Source organism: Hippopotamus amphibius, chromosome 5, assembly GCF_030028045.1.
Source record: "Hippopotamus amphibius kiboko isolate mHipAmp2 chromosome 5, mHipAmp2.hap2, whole genome shotgun sequence".
NCBI classification, from domain to species: Eukaryota; Metazoa; Chordata; class Mammalia; order Artiodactyla; family Hippopotamidae; genus Hippopotamus; species Hippopotamus amphibius.
The window spans coordinates 19802801-19819418 of NC_080190.1; positions in this window are offsets into that span (position 1 = coordinate 19802801).

Genomic DNA, 16618 nt, shown 5'->3' on the forward strand with positions numbered 1-16618 from the left:
ATTATAAAAACTAGACCCTACTTATATACAATACTCTACCCAACAACAGCAGACTACACCTTTTTGTAAAGTGTACATGCAAGATTCTCCTGGATAGACGGTTAACTGTTAGGTCATTCAAAAAATTTTAAAAAAATCATGAAGTATCTTCTTTGAGCACAATAAAATGAAAATAGCAATAATAAAAGGAAAACTAGAAAACTCACAAATATGCGGAATTAAGCAGTATACTCTTAAACAACTAATTGGTCAAAGAAGAAATTACAAGTGAAATTAGAAAACATTTAGAGATGAATGAAAATTAAAATACAATGCACCAAATCTTATGGGATGCAGCAAAAGCAATGTTCATTGTGAAAAATACATAACTATAAGTACCTACATTAAAAAGCAAGAAAGATTCCAAATCAATAATCTGGCTTTGTACCTTAAGAAACTAGAACAGTAAGAGCATGCTAAACCCAAAGCTAACAGAGAGAAAGAAATAATAAAACTTAGATCAGAGTTAGAGAACAGAAAAACAATAGAAAAAATAAATCAATTCAAATTTTGATTCTTCGAAAAGATCAACAAAATTCACAAAAGTAAGAAGACACAAATTACTAATATGAGGTATGAAAGAAGAGATAGCACTGCAGTTTCTATGGACACTAAAAGCTAAGAATGGGTTAGTAAAACCATTATATGTCCATAAGGTCAACAACTTAAGTGAAACAAATACATTTCTTGACAGACACAAATGACCAAAGAACTAATTCAAAGCGAATTAGATGATCTGAATTGTTTTATGTCTAATAAAGAAATTATATTTGTAGCTAAAATCCTCTCCAAAAAGAAAACTTTAGGCCCAGATAGCTTCATTGGAAAGTCTACAAAATGTCTAAGGGAAGAAATAATTCAAATCTGGCACAAACTCTCATGGAGAAAAGAAGATAGAAGAGAGCACCTCCAAATTCATTTTATGAAATCACAACTACCCTCTTATACCAGAACAGAGAAATTAGAAGAAAAGAAAGCTGCAGGGCAATATCTTTCATGAATATTGATGCAGAAACATTCAATAGAATATTTGCACATAAAACATAACACTATGAAAAATAATATATCACGCCAAGTATGGTTTACCTGGGAATGCAATGTTAGTTCAGCATTCAAAAATCAATACAATTTACTATACCAATAAGATGCAGAAAAAGCATTAAAAAGAAATCAACCTCCAGAAACAATAAATATTCTCAGCAACACAGGAATAGAAGGGAACTCTTTAAAGACGATGAAGGGCATCTTCAAAAAACTGTAGTTAACATCATACTTAATGGTGAAAGATGGAATACTTTCTCCCTAAGATTATAAACAAATCAAAGTTGCCCACTGTAATCACTCCCATTTACATTGTACTTGAGGTACAATAACAAAAATAATATGCTATGGACAGTCTAAGAAAGAAGGGGGTAAACACACACACAAAGAAATGGAAAGGTAACTCATAAAAACTTTAAAAAAAATATTTTGATCTATAGTGAAAAGGATGGGCACGGATAGAAGCTAGACTTCTTTGAAATATTCATTTGTAGGTTTTATAGATGTTTTATTTAATTTTAAAGCAAAGTTTTATTTTTACGAAAGAATTCCTAAAAATTAATAGTAAGATGAACAATTAACATGACTGTGTTTAAAGCTGGTGGCATAATCACTCAGAAAGAAAGTATGCAAAGTGATTTAAAAACATGGTTATTTGACTGTATATTCCTGCTGGGAATAAGGACAAAATGAATGATCCAAAAAAAAAATTTAATATTGCATCAGATGATGTTACTCTGAGATAGGTTCCATGTGTCATAGGGTATAAATCAAGAGTATTTATGTTGATATCTTTGAGGACCAAGACTTTTAGTGTGGCTGAAAGTAAATACAGATGTGATTTTGATATGATTAAAAACATCAAGTTAAGTATAGCTCTGTAGTTCTGAATTTGGATTGGAAGAATCAGTATGATCTCATTATATAGTATATCTTATATCTTAAAAATCAAGCTTTTCTTTGGGGGGGAGGGGGTTTCATTCTGTCAAATGAAATTACTAGCAATCATGACCAACTCAGTAGGTATAAGCACCTCAAGTGCCCAGATTTGATTTCTAAGTATCATTTCCCATTAAAAGTACTAGGAGTTCTTGAAAAACTAGCTGTTTCTAGGTTCACAGCAGAAAGTATTCTAGATGCCCCTGCAATATTTTATCATTAAGAAAGCAGAGAAGGTATCATAGTTAAGTCATGACAAAAGGACTTTAAAGCCAGGAGGAATAAACTCCTACTGACCAAATAAGGAAAAATTTGTCCTTCCAAAGAATAATAACTGTAGTGGGCTAAATGACATTAAATATATTTGGATCCATGAGTTTATAATGGTAATATTAATGATAATGACAAGGATAAAATCAATAAACTAGTTGTTGACCTTTTCAGGATGGTAGAGAACTATTCATTATTTTGAAAACTGGTAATTAAAGAAAGAACCAAACTTTACCGTGTCTTTCCATTAAGAGTTATACATCAGGATGACAAAATAGTTAATGAGAAAATTTTCTTCTTTGAAATTTTCAGCTAACAAATGAAGAAAGAATATTAGAATTATACTATCATCATTTTGCCACCCCTAATGAACTAATGGTTTCAGGCGTTGATCATCAATGACTGCTACCACCATAAGAAAGAGAGAGAACTATATGTTATGTACTTCCTGGTGGAAGTTCACTTGTAAAGTAGACCGACAGCCACAAAAATGACAAACTCAAACCTGAGTCTGATCAAACCTTTAGGTCTATCTACCAATTAATAAGATAGAACTATAACAGAATGACTATTTCAGTAAGTCTAGTGGTCAGTTTAACCCAACCCCTAGTCTGAATGTGGCATTAATGTGTAATTGGAGGATAAATTCAGAGGCCATAGGTCTTCTTGCCTTAAAGATTTCCAGAAGGGGTGTGTGTGTGTGTGTGTGTGTGTGTGTGTGTGTGTGTGTGACAGACACAGACAGTGACAGAGAAAACTACTGTTGGATAAGTATTTGCAATTTTCCAGGTGCCCTAATAAATACTCTATGTATTTTTTTATTTAATCCTTGCAACAACTCTGTGAATTATTTTACAGACTGTGCTTTGAAAAGGTCATAACTGCTCAGTTCCAAAGCCTATGTTCTTATCTGTTACAATATAATTACTTCCTTCTTTAAATGACTATAAAAAAAGTTTAAAAACTGGTGGCCTGTGAGATCAATATGGTATGCAGACATGTTTCATTTGGTTTCCACATTGTAGACTCTGATAGGGCTTATTTTTTTTTTTAGAGATTTTAGATTTTTTTTAAGATTTTTTTCAGATATTTTGATAATCCAGATCATTGGATTCTTCTGAAAAATAATAAGATTGGCAGAAGATGGCCCATATCGTTGTCTGACAACATGCAGCTCTAATGAGTAGAAGCCACCCTCTTTAAGTAGTATAAGTACTCCAGAATTTGCCGTAATCCCCCCCAATCCTTATTGCTTCTTTCACAGGCCAGCTTTACCTACGCTTCATTTCCTGCTGGATTCCCTAGGCATTTATGTTTGTAACTTCTGATCTATATCATACTCAATCACCCATAAGATCCTTATCATATAGTCTTTTGTGTCATAGTTATTAGTCTACCTGTCCTGTGTCTATAATTGCACTATAAGCTTTTAGAAAGCAGAAATTACATCTCATTATTATTTTGCATTTTCCATTGCATAAGATTTTTATACATTCATTGAATAAATTTTATACATTCATTGAAATAAATTCATTTCATTGATTAATGAAAAGTAGAGTATAACCTACCTTATTTTGTTGCACTTCACTTTATTGAACTTCACAGATACTGCATTTTTTTATACATTGAAGGTTTGTGGCAACCCTGTGTTGTCAGGTGACGGTTAGCATTTTTCAGCAATAAAGTATTTTGAAATTAAGGTATGTACATTATTTTCTTAAACATAATGCTGTTGCACATTTAACAGACTACAGCATAGTATAAGCATAACTTTAATATGCACTGGGAAACCAAAAAATATGTGTAACTCACTTTTTTGCAATATTTGCTTTTTTTGGTGGTCTTTAAACAAACCCACAATATCGCCAAGGTAAACCTGTAGTTGCTATTTTAGCTGATAGTTATAGTATTAGTTGATTTAAGAAGACTTCCAAATGCTCAGTCAAAATGAACTGTCATGTCTGCTACCAGGAAAAGTAACTTGCTAAAAACATGATTCAGATAATGAGATCCTTTGTTTCACAGTAGAAAAAGTTGGACTGAAAATACAGACTTTTTTAGCTTTGAAAACACCATCTTATTCTCAAAATCATCACTCTCCATGGAACTTGTATTTTATAGCTGAAATAATCAGTTTCTGTGGGCTGTTATTACTCACACTATCTTTTCTGTTGAGAGAAAACGTGTTTTCAAAGCACAGGTTCCCATCTTTCAAAATAAGTCATCTTGCTAGAAAAAGAAATGTAACTTTAGTATGTCCAGATGCTGCCATATAAAAGGAACACTTTTCCAACTGTAGCCACCTATAGGGAGCAATTGTGGGTATTTCCGTAGACTAGCAGCCCACAGGGATGTGTAGAACAGACAAAAGCTTTGAATGGCATAGCCCTGAGGAGTGATATAACCAAAAAAAAAAAAAAAAAAAGACAAATCCAGTAAAGGAATCTTTCCACTTGTCTGCATTCTGTTCTTCTTTCTCTCCCTGCAACATACAGAAAATATTATTTGTGTTTCTTTTAAACAATTCTAAACATTTCCTTCTTCATAATACACTGTGGCTGGAAAAATACTGGAATCGAAAGTCCAGTGTATCTTCCCGGTAAGACTGTTTAAGGACTCCCTCCCCTTGCAGGAATTTTTTAGGTTCAGCTTCTACAGCTGAATTCTGAGATCCAGGTAGAGTAGTGGGGCAAGGGTATAACCTTGTCATCCTCAGTGGGCAGATGTGTAGCTCCAGACCTGAGTGGGAGTGAGATGGTAATGAAATACAGGACCAAGAGCCAAGCTTTGACTTAGAGTGGCTACAGCTTTGGTATAAGCCAGGAGGGTCTCGTGATTACAGTTGTCTTTATTAGAATCACCTGTATTGGAAGGTGGGGCTTTCTTGCTTGCCCCAGAAAGCAAGCAGGCATTTCCCAAGATTCAATGGGATCAACAGGACATTTTCATAATAGAAGATGGTATAAGGGCTTGGCCAATTGTGAGTAGACCTCTTGACCTTATCTCCTCATCCTCATATTGTACCAAATTTTCCATGACATTCAGGACCATTTATGATCTGATTCCAAGCTACCTTTCTTGTTTTATTACTGATTTCTTCACATTCACCACCTATGCATGTTAGAGTGAAGCCATACACAAGCCACATACACTTGCCCATATTTTTTTGTTTTCTCTTAGGGAAGGTCCTTCTCCCCATGACGCACTCTTGGGATTCATCTTTCCCCTCTGTACTCTCCTACTCTTCTGTTTTTTCCTGTATATCTTGGTTCCTTTAAGACAAAGCTAAGTCTGATTTCATGTTCCCTACAAGGCCAGACATGTGTCTTGAGTACGATAGACACTCAAGGTAGAGAGAGAAGTTTAGTCAGACTCAGACTGTCTCCATGGAGCGCCTTGCTTAAGTACAATAGTCTCACTGTCATTTTGCTTAACTGGGTCCTTGTTTGAAGATGTTCTATGTCCCTGTGGGTTGCATCTTAATGATAATCAGTACAACTGAGAACTTTGTGCACTAGCTTTTGCCTAGCTCCATTTGGAAATAAATAGAAACAATACAAGCTTCAAGTAAAGAAGAAAGTAATGAAATGAAAAACGTACAGCCCTCAAAGTTCTGCAGAGCTGGGTATCGCCTGCAGATCCAGCACTTGAGATGTGTGGCCTTAGGCAATTTACTTAACCACTCTGAACCTTAGTTTCCATAAAACAGATATGCTTGTGCCTGCCTTGAAAGATTGTTATTAGAATGAAATACGTGCACTGTATGTGATGCATCTAAAGAAACTGCTGCTATTCAGTGACTGCTTATCCTACCCCTATTCCACACTTTCAGTGGGGAATGTCAAATAAGAGTTACTAAATCAAAACTAACATAAAGTGAGAGCTGCCCATTTTTGTTTGTAGATTTTGATTAAAGAATATCAAGAACTCATCTTTCTTTTATCTTATGCATTAGTTTATTATTACAGGAAGAAAAAAATGCATCTAACTTTTCCTCCATTCCCATCTCTAATCTATGGGTCTCCTTTGGTCTAAGCTGCTGTGAAGTTCTGGGCTCTGGGTTCTGGTCTCAGCAAGGTGAACCCAGGTGAGAGTCTACACAGCAGCTTCAGAGATCCCCAGAGAACTGAAATGCTATAGATTCTGGGAAAACTTTCACCCAACAAAATGTGAATCTGGGGGTGACACATAAGTATCTCCAGTGTCCTTTGTCATCAAGGAGCTAAAGGGAAATTGAACAACTGGGTGAGGTATCTCTACTCCCGAGGCTGGGAGAGTTCAAAGGGACGGAAGACACAACAGCCCACAGAGCACAAAATATTTTACTTTCCATCCTTTTTGAGATTGCTACCACAGCTTGAGCCTAGTAAGCTAACAATAAAAACAGTAACTCAACTATGGGGACTTAGGAGCCAGAGAAAGGAAGAGGAATACAGCAATACAGAACTACTGGACAACAAGAAGAACAAAACCAAAATTAGAGTATTTAAGGAGCTTCAGGTACAGCACGACATAATGAATTCATAATTGTTAAACTAAAAATTCCAAAATATGAACTGAATTACCAACAATGAACAAAGAAAGGGAAAACTTGCATAGATCAGTTACCACTGAGATTGATAAGGTATGCAAAGATCTACCATTGAAAAGGCACTGAGACCAGATAGGCTCAAAAGTGAGTTCTCTAACTTAAAAAAAAGAAATAATTCCAAAGTTATTTAAGGTATTCTTTTATTAAAATGTATAAAATTTCCCAATATATTTCATGAAACCAACATATTCAAACTGTTAGATGTAGTACAAAAGAAAAATACAGACCAATCTCAATCATGACTTAAAATATAACAATTCTAAATAAGCTGTTAGCAAATGAAATCCAAAGATATATCAAAAGAATTATATGACTAAAAAGGTTTATTTGGAGGAATGTGTGGATATTTCAAGCCAGAAGAGTCTCTCAATATATTCCAGTATATCAGCTAATAAAAGAGAAAATGCATATGAACTTACCAGTATCAGATGCAGGTAAGCCATTTGATAAAATACAGTCATTTCTAAAAATTATCAAGTATAATAGGAGGTACTTAATGAGTTATTTAAATATAATATTTCCCAAAATGTAATAGCATTTAAAACTCTAAAGAGTAAAACAATAGACCATTTATTATAATAAACAGAAAATGAATAGAATGCCTGCTATCAAGAATATTAATCAACATTGTCTTGGCAATTTAAACAAATGTAGTAAGATAAGAAAATAAGAATTGGTGTAAACAGTGGATGAAATAGAGCTATATATTTTTTCTAATAATGTTGTTTCTATACCCAAAAAATCCCAGAGACTGTAGGAAAAAACTCAAACTAAAATTGATAAGAGCATTTCATAGGTACCTGCATACAAGATAATTATATTTATAATAACTAACACACATATATATTCATAACCCTCCTGAAGTATTTTATAGAGCAATACTAGCTGATGTAACAGATAAACCTAGGAACTCAGTGGCCATCATAGTTTAAGTTAATGTTCCCTTCATTACTGGGGTAGGGAGGTTGGGTGTGGTGGGGTGGAAAGAAGTTTATTCCCCGGAGTCATTCAGTGAATGCAGGCTGATAGAGGCTCTGTCATCTTTATTTCAAGGCTGCTAAGGTTGCCCTAGGTATTAACATCCAACTGATAAATGGAGAAAGAGAGGAAGACTTGTATATTTTTGATTCAGGCCTAAAGCTGGTAAACAACACTTCTGCTACATTCTGTTGCTCTAAACTCAGATAAAAGGGAACCTGGGAAATACAGTTTTGGAGGTACTGGGTAGGCATTTCCCAGGAATAAATCTTCACTATGGAGTAATACTATACATTTTTGGTGGATGGCTTGCCTCTATAAATGGACAGTATTATCTCCATTTTATAGGTGAGAAAACTGAGGCACAGAAAGTTTAAATACATGTCCAAGGCCACACACATAATAGTAGTAGATCCAGGATTTAGACTAAACCAGGATTTGAATCTTGTTCCAGAATCCATGGTTTTAACCATTATGCTACATTAGACTATATCATATATTTTTTGTCTACTCTAGAAATAATCACCAAGAAATGGAGATAGCCAAAAAAAAAAAAAGTCTGCACTATTAAAGGAAACCATAAAGTTATTATTAGGCATGGATCTAATGAGAAAGACATAGATCCTATGTGAAGAAAACTATAAAATGACATTGAATGACATAAAAATATAAATATGAACAAGTGAAAAAGCACTGCATATTATTAGATAAGACTTAATAGCATAAAAGTGTTGATTCTCCCAGAATTAGTAACCCCACAGAGTTCATTTTTTAAAATTAGACATTTATATGAAATAAAAAATTGTCCGATATTAGTCTGCAAAAACACAACAGTGGGGGTATTGCCCTACCAGGTATTAGAGTATACTACAATCAAATTAAAATGGAAATATAAGAAAAATAGAGAATCAAAAAAAAAAAAAATCCCAGCATATATTAAAATTTAAAATATGTTAAAAAATGCTATTTCAGTCAGGAGAGGATGAATTATTAAACAAATGCTGATAGTACTATAAGCTTATCCACAATGAAAAAAACAACATTGGACTTTTATATTACATCACCTACAAAAATAAATTCCAGATGGATGAAAGACTTAAATGTAAATAACAGAAATGTAAAAAAAAATCTTGGTAAAAATCAAGGAGATTACATATACAATCTAAAGCCAGGAGAAACCTTATTAACAAAGACAGGAAGACCAGAAACCATTTTAAAAATAAGCATACTTGCTTATATAAAAATAATTTTTAAAATGCTTTGTGCATAGTAAAAAATCAATAAACTGTGTACTGGGGGAAAATTGCACTGCAGCCAACAAAAAATTAACAACTTTTATTATATAAAAAGAGGTCTTACAAATTGACAAGAAAAGCAAACAACTGAAGAGAAAAATGAGCCAAAAATATGAAAAAATAAGCAATTAAAAGGAAATCCAAATGGCTAGCATGCATATTTAAAACTTCTCCAACTCACTAGTGGTCAGGGAAATACAAATTAAGGTAACAATGAAATATCACATACCTATCAAACTGACAAAAATAGTAAAAGCCTCTATTACTTATTTCTGATGGAGAATTTAAATATACATTCACATATTACTAGTAGAAGTCTGAAATGTTATGTGTTTTGGAGAAAGCAATCTGGAAATATCTATTTAAAAATACACACACCATCTGACCCAGCAATCTCAAAGAAAGAGGCAAACCACATCTCAAGCTATAAGTGGTTCAATCTATCATGAAAACAAAGTGGGTTTGCAATCTATAGTATTCTTGAAAAAATAAAAAGTAACATTTATTTATGTGATGAATTTCTTTTCATCCGTGTGAAAATTCTGCAGCTCATCAGTGCTACCCTGGTTTGACTTTGAAATGTCAAAACCAGAATGTCTCTGTGGTTCAGTGGTCAGTGTTCAGTTAAAGATAATTCAGGAAGAACTTCCTTGTTTGGCTCAATCTCAAGATATCTAGACCTCTGGGTTTAGGCTGAGATGATGAGAGAAAAGGGCCTTAGTAGGTTTGGGACCAAATGGAAGAGTGTGTGTGTAAGAACTTCCCTCTGAAATCTCCCCTAGGAAGGTGCCACAAAGAGGTTCATTTGAGAGGAGAGAATGATGTAAGAATGTTAGAATCATAATCGACCTTGCTGCTTGTGCCAGTTGGTTACAGTGATGGCCCACAATTTGTTCGCATCTCCCCTAGGCAGTCCGCCCCCACGCTGACTCTGGCCTTGGTCATGTGGCTTGCTTTGGTCAAACAAGGAGAGACTTAAAAAACACTTGCACATTCAGGCTTGCCTTCTCTTGCCACCCTTGGGAACCCTGAGACCATCACAATGTGAACAAGCTTGATCTAGCCTACTGGATGATGAGTGACATTTGGCCCAGTTATCCTAAGAGCCAGCCAACTACCAGCCAACTACCTGCCAAACCCATGAATGAGGCCAACAAACACTAGCTGATGGAAGATGCCCGAGTAAGCCCAGCTGAGATCATCAGAACCACCCAGGTGGGCCCAGCCCCAAATGTCAACCCACTAAATCTTGAGCTAGTGAAATGGCTATTACTTTAAGGTTCCAGATTTGGGGGTGGTTTCTTACACAGCTAGAGCTGCTATACTACTAAAGGGCCAGGAGATCAAAATGTCATACAACTTTAGAATCTTTTGAATATTCATGCTTTAAAGCAGGGAGCTTATGTGAATACAATCAACTGTAAATGTATAGAAATGCATATGAATAGAGACGTGGTATGTCAGGACAGGGATTGAAAAGAAAGGGATTGAAAAGAAAGGCAAAGCTAACACTGAACAATAAGAATACCTAATCAAGTTGATTCAACCCTTAAAAGAAAACAAACTGAAATACAAAATAAAAGCATTGAGAAGTGTGGATGCTTAAACTGTATGAATAATGCAGTTTGATTATAAGCATATTTAATTTCTCTAATATTAAAGTAGTTCTAAAGACATGGTGCACTAGATATAAAAACAGGGGACTCAGAGAACTGAATCGTTTTTGTAAAAAATCCAAGAAATACCATATTAGTTTGAGCTAGTACTTATGAAGTGCTTATGATGTATAGCTTGGGAAGAATTGTTTTAGATATGAGACAAACGGTAAGGAGCTAGGGAATTATGGTCAGTGTAGATTAATTCAAATAAAACCTCCTGCCTAGTAAAACAGGAATTATTATTATGAATTTCTCCTGAGCTTTGTTTTCCATTATTTTCATCAATGAGAAATAATTTCCCTCTCTGCCCAACCCCTTGTCTTGTTCCCAAAGGATCACTTCAACAAGCCTTTAGTAAGTGCTTCAGAGTAGACTCAGAAAGATAAGAACTTTCGTTGAAAGAATGGTGTCCAACTTGTAGTGGATGGGGAGTTGCATTCTCTCCCCAAAATAGTTGTCAGGGAGAGTGCCACTGTACTGGGGTTGTTAGGCATTACAGAGCACTCACCATGTGTCCTCCATTGAAAGCTCATCACTGTCCTCAGAAAATAAGTATTATCCCCTTTGTGCAGATGAGAAAGTTTAGGCCAGGCAAGTTGGCCAGCACCCAGGCTCTTGTCTCCTAGGTATTAGTAGTTCAAATACTATAGCCACCTACCTCAAACTCCTAAATGGCTGTAAAACTCCTACTACTTCTTGATTCTTCACTAAAGGATTAGTTTGAAAAGCTCAGTGATAAGCCCTGTAGTGCTACTAGAAATTACCCATCCCAGATGTCAGTTTTCAAGTCCCTCGGCTGATGTTAAGATTCATCTGTGCCTCAAGTGCTGTCTCCATTGTGGATATGCCCCTGCTTGTCCTCACTGTTAACTGACAGGCCCTTCCTGTTTCATCAACCCTCTTGTCCTTGGTATCCTGCTCTTTCTATAGCTCCATGACAACTAAGTCAAACATGAAGTTTTATAAATATGGGAGCAGTCGTTTTGCTAAATTAATTTGTTCTGCATTTGCAAAGCTAAAAGTTTCTTTGAAGGAAAACAAAAGAGCACAAAGAGTAGGATTTCAATTTTTGGACACAGACCATGTTCCCCCAGAAATCTAATTTTCTAGATTAATGAGTCATATCGGATATTGTAAATTAGAAATTACTTTTACAGCATGGAAATGATGCAAATAAATTGAAGCCACTTACTGAAGAAGACATTGTGGTACCCACATGTCACACACATTTAAACACAGCTTTGTGGTTTGTAGGCTCAGTTGAACTGGTGCTTTGCAATTAGAAATTCTCTCTTGGGCTTTTCATTAGATTGGTCTCTCTAAAAATTACTAGGGTTATTTTCATTCCTTCCACTTTTTTTGGACTTTTAAGAAGGATCTGAACCATATGGAATTGCTGAAGTATCAAAACTTTCAATCCAACAGCCCATTTATGCAATAACACTAGTATTTTACATTTATTATCACATCATTATTTCCAAAGCATGACTGCGCATGTGATTTCATTTGATCAGCATAGATTTCTAAAGCGTTTACAGGGAACAAGGCTATTTGATAGAGAGAATTTTATCTCCATTTTATAAATAGGAGGCTTCAGGCAGAAAGCTTAGGGGGGATTTGCTGGCCACCAGTGAAGGAATTGCTGGGGGGGCGTTGCATGGCAGGGAGCTGTTCCCTCCAAGCCAACTCTCTCCCCCTTTCAGCCTGCAAGTAAGGCTTTTCAGAGTTACTATCCCACTGCAGCGAGAAAAGCTTTCTCTGCCCCTTGACAAGCCACTACTGCTCCATCTCGCAGAGTGGGAAAAGTCAAGGACAGGATATCAGGAGACCTGGTTCTTCCATCAGCCTGCCCTGAACCACTTATAATCATTTCTCAGACCCCAGTGTCTTCAAATGGGAATAAAGATATCTGCTGTATTCACTCACTTATTATGATGATAAAATTAAAAAATGAATATAGAAGTAATTTTTTTGAATTATAATCACAACATAAATGTCAAGGTGAGACAGGAAATCTGAAAGCAAGGGAGCTTCTTTGAGGCTGGAGTCTAAGCCCTTGGAGCTAGACATAAGGCAACATGGTTTAGATATAATATCTCATTTAATCCTCAAACAGCCCAGGGAGCTGAATATTATTATTATTAGATCCCTTAGTTTTTTCCCAATTATTTTAAATTGTGAAATAATTTAAATATTTTATAGCATGAAAACACTAATTCAGAAAAAAATACAACACAAGCATCTTTTGCACCCAAATATTCTCCAGATGTCTTTCTTTTTTTCCCAAGAAACAAATGTCTCAGGTAAAGCCAAAGCCTTACCCTCACTTTTCTCCACCTCTTTCATGTCCCTACACTTCGTATGCATTCCTCCCATGGATGTGTTTATAAATTTACTATGTGTATGGATATCCATAGAAAATAACTTCTGGTGTTTTAAAAATTTATGCTCAATTTAGCCAATATTACATGGCTTGCTTTATATTTTTCTTTCAACATTATGGATTTGAAATTTATCTATGTAGACAGATGAGTTCCAGTTTTTGGTTTTTTTTTAGGTGTTGAATGCTATTCTAGTGCTAGACTAAACCATCAATTATTTATGTCTCCCTACTAATAGGCAGCTTGCTTGTTTTCACATTTTGCTGTCACACACAGCAAAGTATATTTACAATAAACATATTGGTAAGTGTCTTCCTATATAATTGGAACTGAATTCCTCTATTAATGTATTAAGAAGTGGAACTGCCAGCTTTGGGGTACAAGCATCTTCACCTTTGCGAGGTGTTGCCAATTTGCTGTCCAAAATGTAGCAATTACTCTCCTATCACCAGGTAGGAGCTCCCATATACTCTATCTGTGTCCCATACTGGGTGTTAGCAGAGTTTTACGTGTGCAGTCATCTGATGGGAGTGAAATGACACTTGGCTGTATTCATTCCGGTTCTTTTTCTGTTCATGAAAATTCAAAATTAACTTTTCCAAAGATTTTCTATGGGATATTAGTAAATGAAAGCATTTGAAGAGTCCAGTTCTGGTCTAATCTAGGTCTTCTATGAATTAGGCCCTCACTTACAGGGGTGCCATGGACTGAATAGTGTTGCCCCACAAATTCCTGTGTTGAGGCCCTAATCTCTAGTATGATGGTATTTGGAAACGAGGCCTTTGGAAGACAATTAGATTTTGATGAGAACATGAGGATGGGACCCTCATGATGGGAATTGTGTCCTTATAGGAAGAGACACCAGAAAGTGTGCTCTCTCTCTCTGCCATATGAGGACACAGTGAGAAGACCCATCTGCAGGCCAGGAAGAGAGCTCTCACCAGAAACCAAATCAGCCAGAACGTTGATCTGGGACTTCTTAGCCCCTAGAACTGTGAGAAAATAAATTTGTCTTGTTTCAACCACCCAATCTATGGTATTGTGTTATGGCAACCCAATCAGACTAAGGCAGGGTTAAGAACTCAGACTCCAGAGTCAAATTAGCTGGTTTAAATTGCAAGTCCCTGACTTACCAATCAGATGACCTTGGGAAAGTTCCTAAGGCCTCTCTTGGCTTCAGTTTCCTCATCTGCAAAATGAAGATCTTAATGGCTCCCATTTCACAGGATTGTCACGTATGTTAATGAGCTATAGAATATGAAATACTTAACCCAGTGTGTGGCAGTTGAAAGTCTCAGTAAATCTTAGCTATTGTCCTTATTTTCATTATTAGACAGGAGTCTTTTTTAACATCATTCCCTTGCTCAATAACCTTTCATGTTTTCCTCTTAACTACAACATAGACTATAAAATCAATGCTTTCTAGCATTTGGCCCACACCTTCCTTTCTAGATCGATGTTTCACAATGGCCCTACATGAGCCATTTGCCAGTCACAACTATTTATACACTGTCCTTCACCAGACTGTGTGCTTCTGTGCCCCTGTGCCTTTGCACTTGTCAATTCCCCTGCCTAGAATTTACTGCCGTCCATACTCTTCTCCACTCATCCCAATCCCATGCATCCTCTGAGAGTCTGGCCCAAATCTCTTGTAGTAGGTAGAATAATGGCCCCCTCTCTATGTACACACCCTAATTCCTTAAACCTATGAGTATGTTACCTTACATGGCAAAATGGACACATTTTGTACTACTAGTCTTCAGAACTATAAAAGAATACATTTGTGTTGTTTTAAGCCACTAAGTTTATGGTAATTTGTTACAGCAGCAACCAGGAAACTAATACATCTCTCCTTGACCATGCAGCCTATCTTAACTGCTTCTCTAAACTCCCTTGGCAGGTCTTGTCCTTACTGCTTGACTTGAATCCATGCCAGCCAGCCAGCTGCCCTCAGCCTTCCTCCCACCCTCTATGCTGCATTTCTATGAAGTGTAAGCAACATATCCCTGACTCCCTTGGAGTGGCTAAGGTTTGCCAATGGGGGCCACAGGTGGGATGTTGGAAGGTGACACCAGGCAGTGTCTTGAAGCAGCATCAGGAACCCCAGTGGTTGCAGAAGGTGTGTTGGTGGCAGTGATAATAACAGCAATGGTTGCAGCACTGGCAGCTGTAGCAGAAGCAGTAGTATCCTGGGGTTACAGGCTTCTGGTCATGTTCAGGCCTCTGGGCTTCAACAGTAGGATCTTTAGCAGCACAGCACACTGGCTTCCAGGTAGATTTTTGCTTGAGGATCCAGAAATAGTATTGGTTTCCTACAAATACTTCACTTAACTTTATTTTCCCCTCTGTTAATAACTTCACACCTTGCAATGCATATATAAATATATAAGATATATATCAATATATATAAGATATAATCAATTTCTGTATTAAATATCTTCAGTTGCATATACCCACAATGATTTTTGTTTTTCTGATTGGATTCTGAATGAGTTTTTCATTCACAAAAAATACTTATTTTTCAGTATTAAACATGTATTCTCATGTCTTATATCCCAAACAAGTTGGTAAATTCTTTGAGAACAGGGAACATATCTGAAGCATAATGGAACAGTGTGGTGTACTGTGATAATCATTGCAAGATGCCACACTAAGTCACAAAATCCTAGTGGCTTAGCACAGTAAAAGATACTACTTTACTTAATGATTCAAGTGAGGGTACTACTCCACTTAGTGACTCAGAGATTCAGCCTCCCTCAGTCTATGACACATCACATTGACATATATACTTTCCAGTTGTGCCATGGCAAGGAAGAGAGGGATGAAAGAGTCTCACAAAAGCATAAGTGTTCTGGTCCAGAAATGACTTATTTCCATTTGCCAGACTCATTCATGTAGCCAAACCTAATGGCAAGGGCGTTTGGGGAATATAGGGATCACATGGATTTTTTTTAAACACTTAATGTCTCAGCCCTCTGGAGATCTTCAAGCCAGACAGAACTGAGTTCAAATCTGCGTTTCATCTCGTACTGTCTGTGTGGTCTCAGACAAATTGGTTAACCCCTCTGACCCTTAATTTTCTATCTGTAATAATTCTCAACTTGCAGGATTGTTGTGAATATTAATTGAGATGATGGCTATGGTGATAAAAATGGTGATGATGATGAGAGCAGGTGATATTTAAGAGTGTGCACAACACGCAGGCAGACACAGTGCCAAGAACCTTAAATACATAACCTCACCTCACTCAGTTCGCAAAATATTTCAACAAGGTACTAAGATATCCCCAATTTACAGAGGAGAAACCGAGGTACAGAAGTAAACTTCTCCCAGAGTACACAGCTAGAAAAGGACAGCTAGTATTAGAACCTTGCCTGTCTGACTTTAAAGTTCATGTTCTTTCCACTATGCTTAAAATGCGTGTCA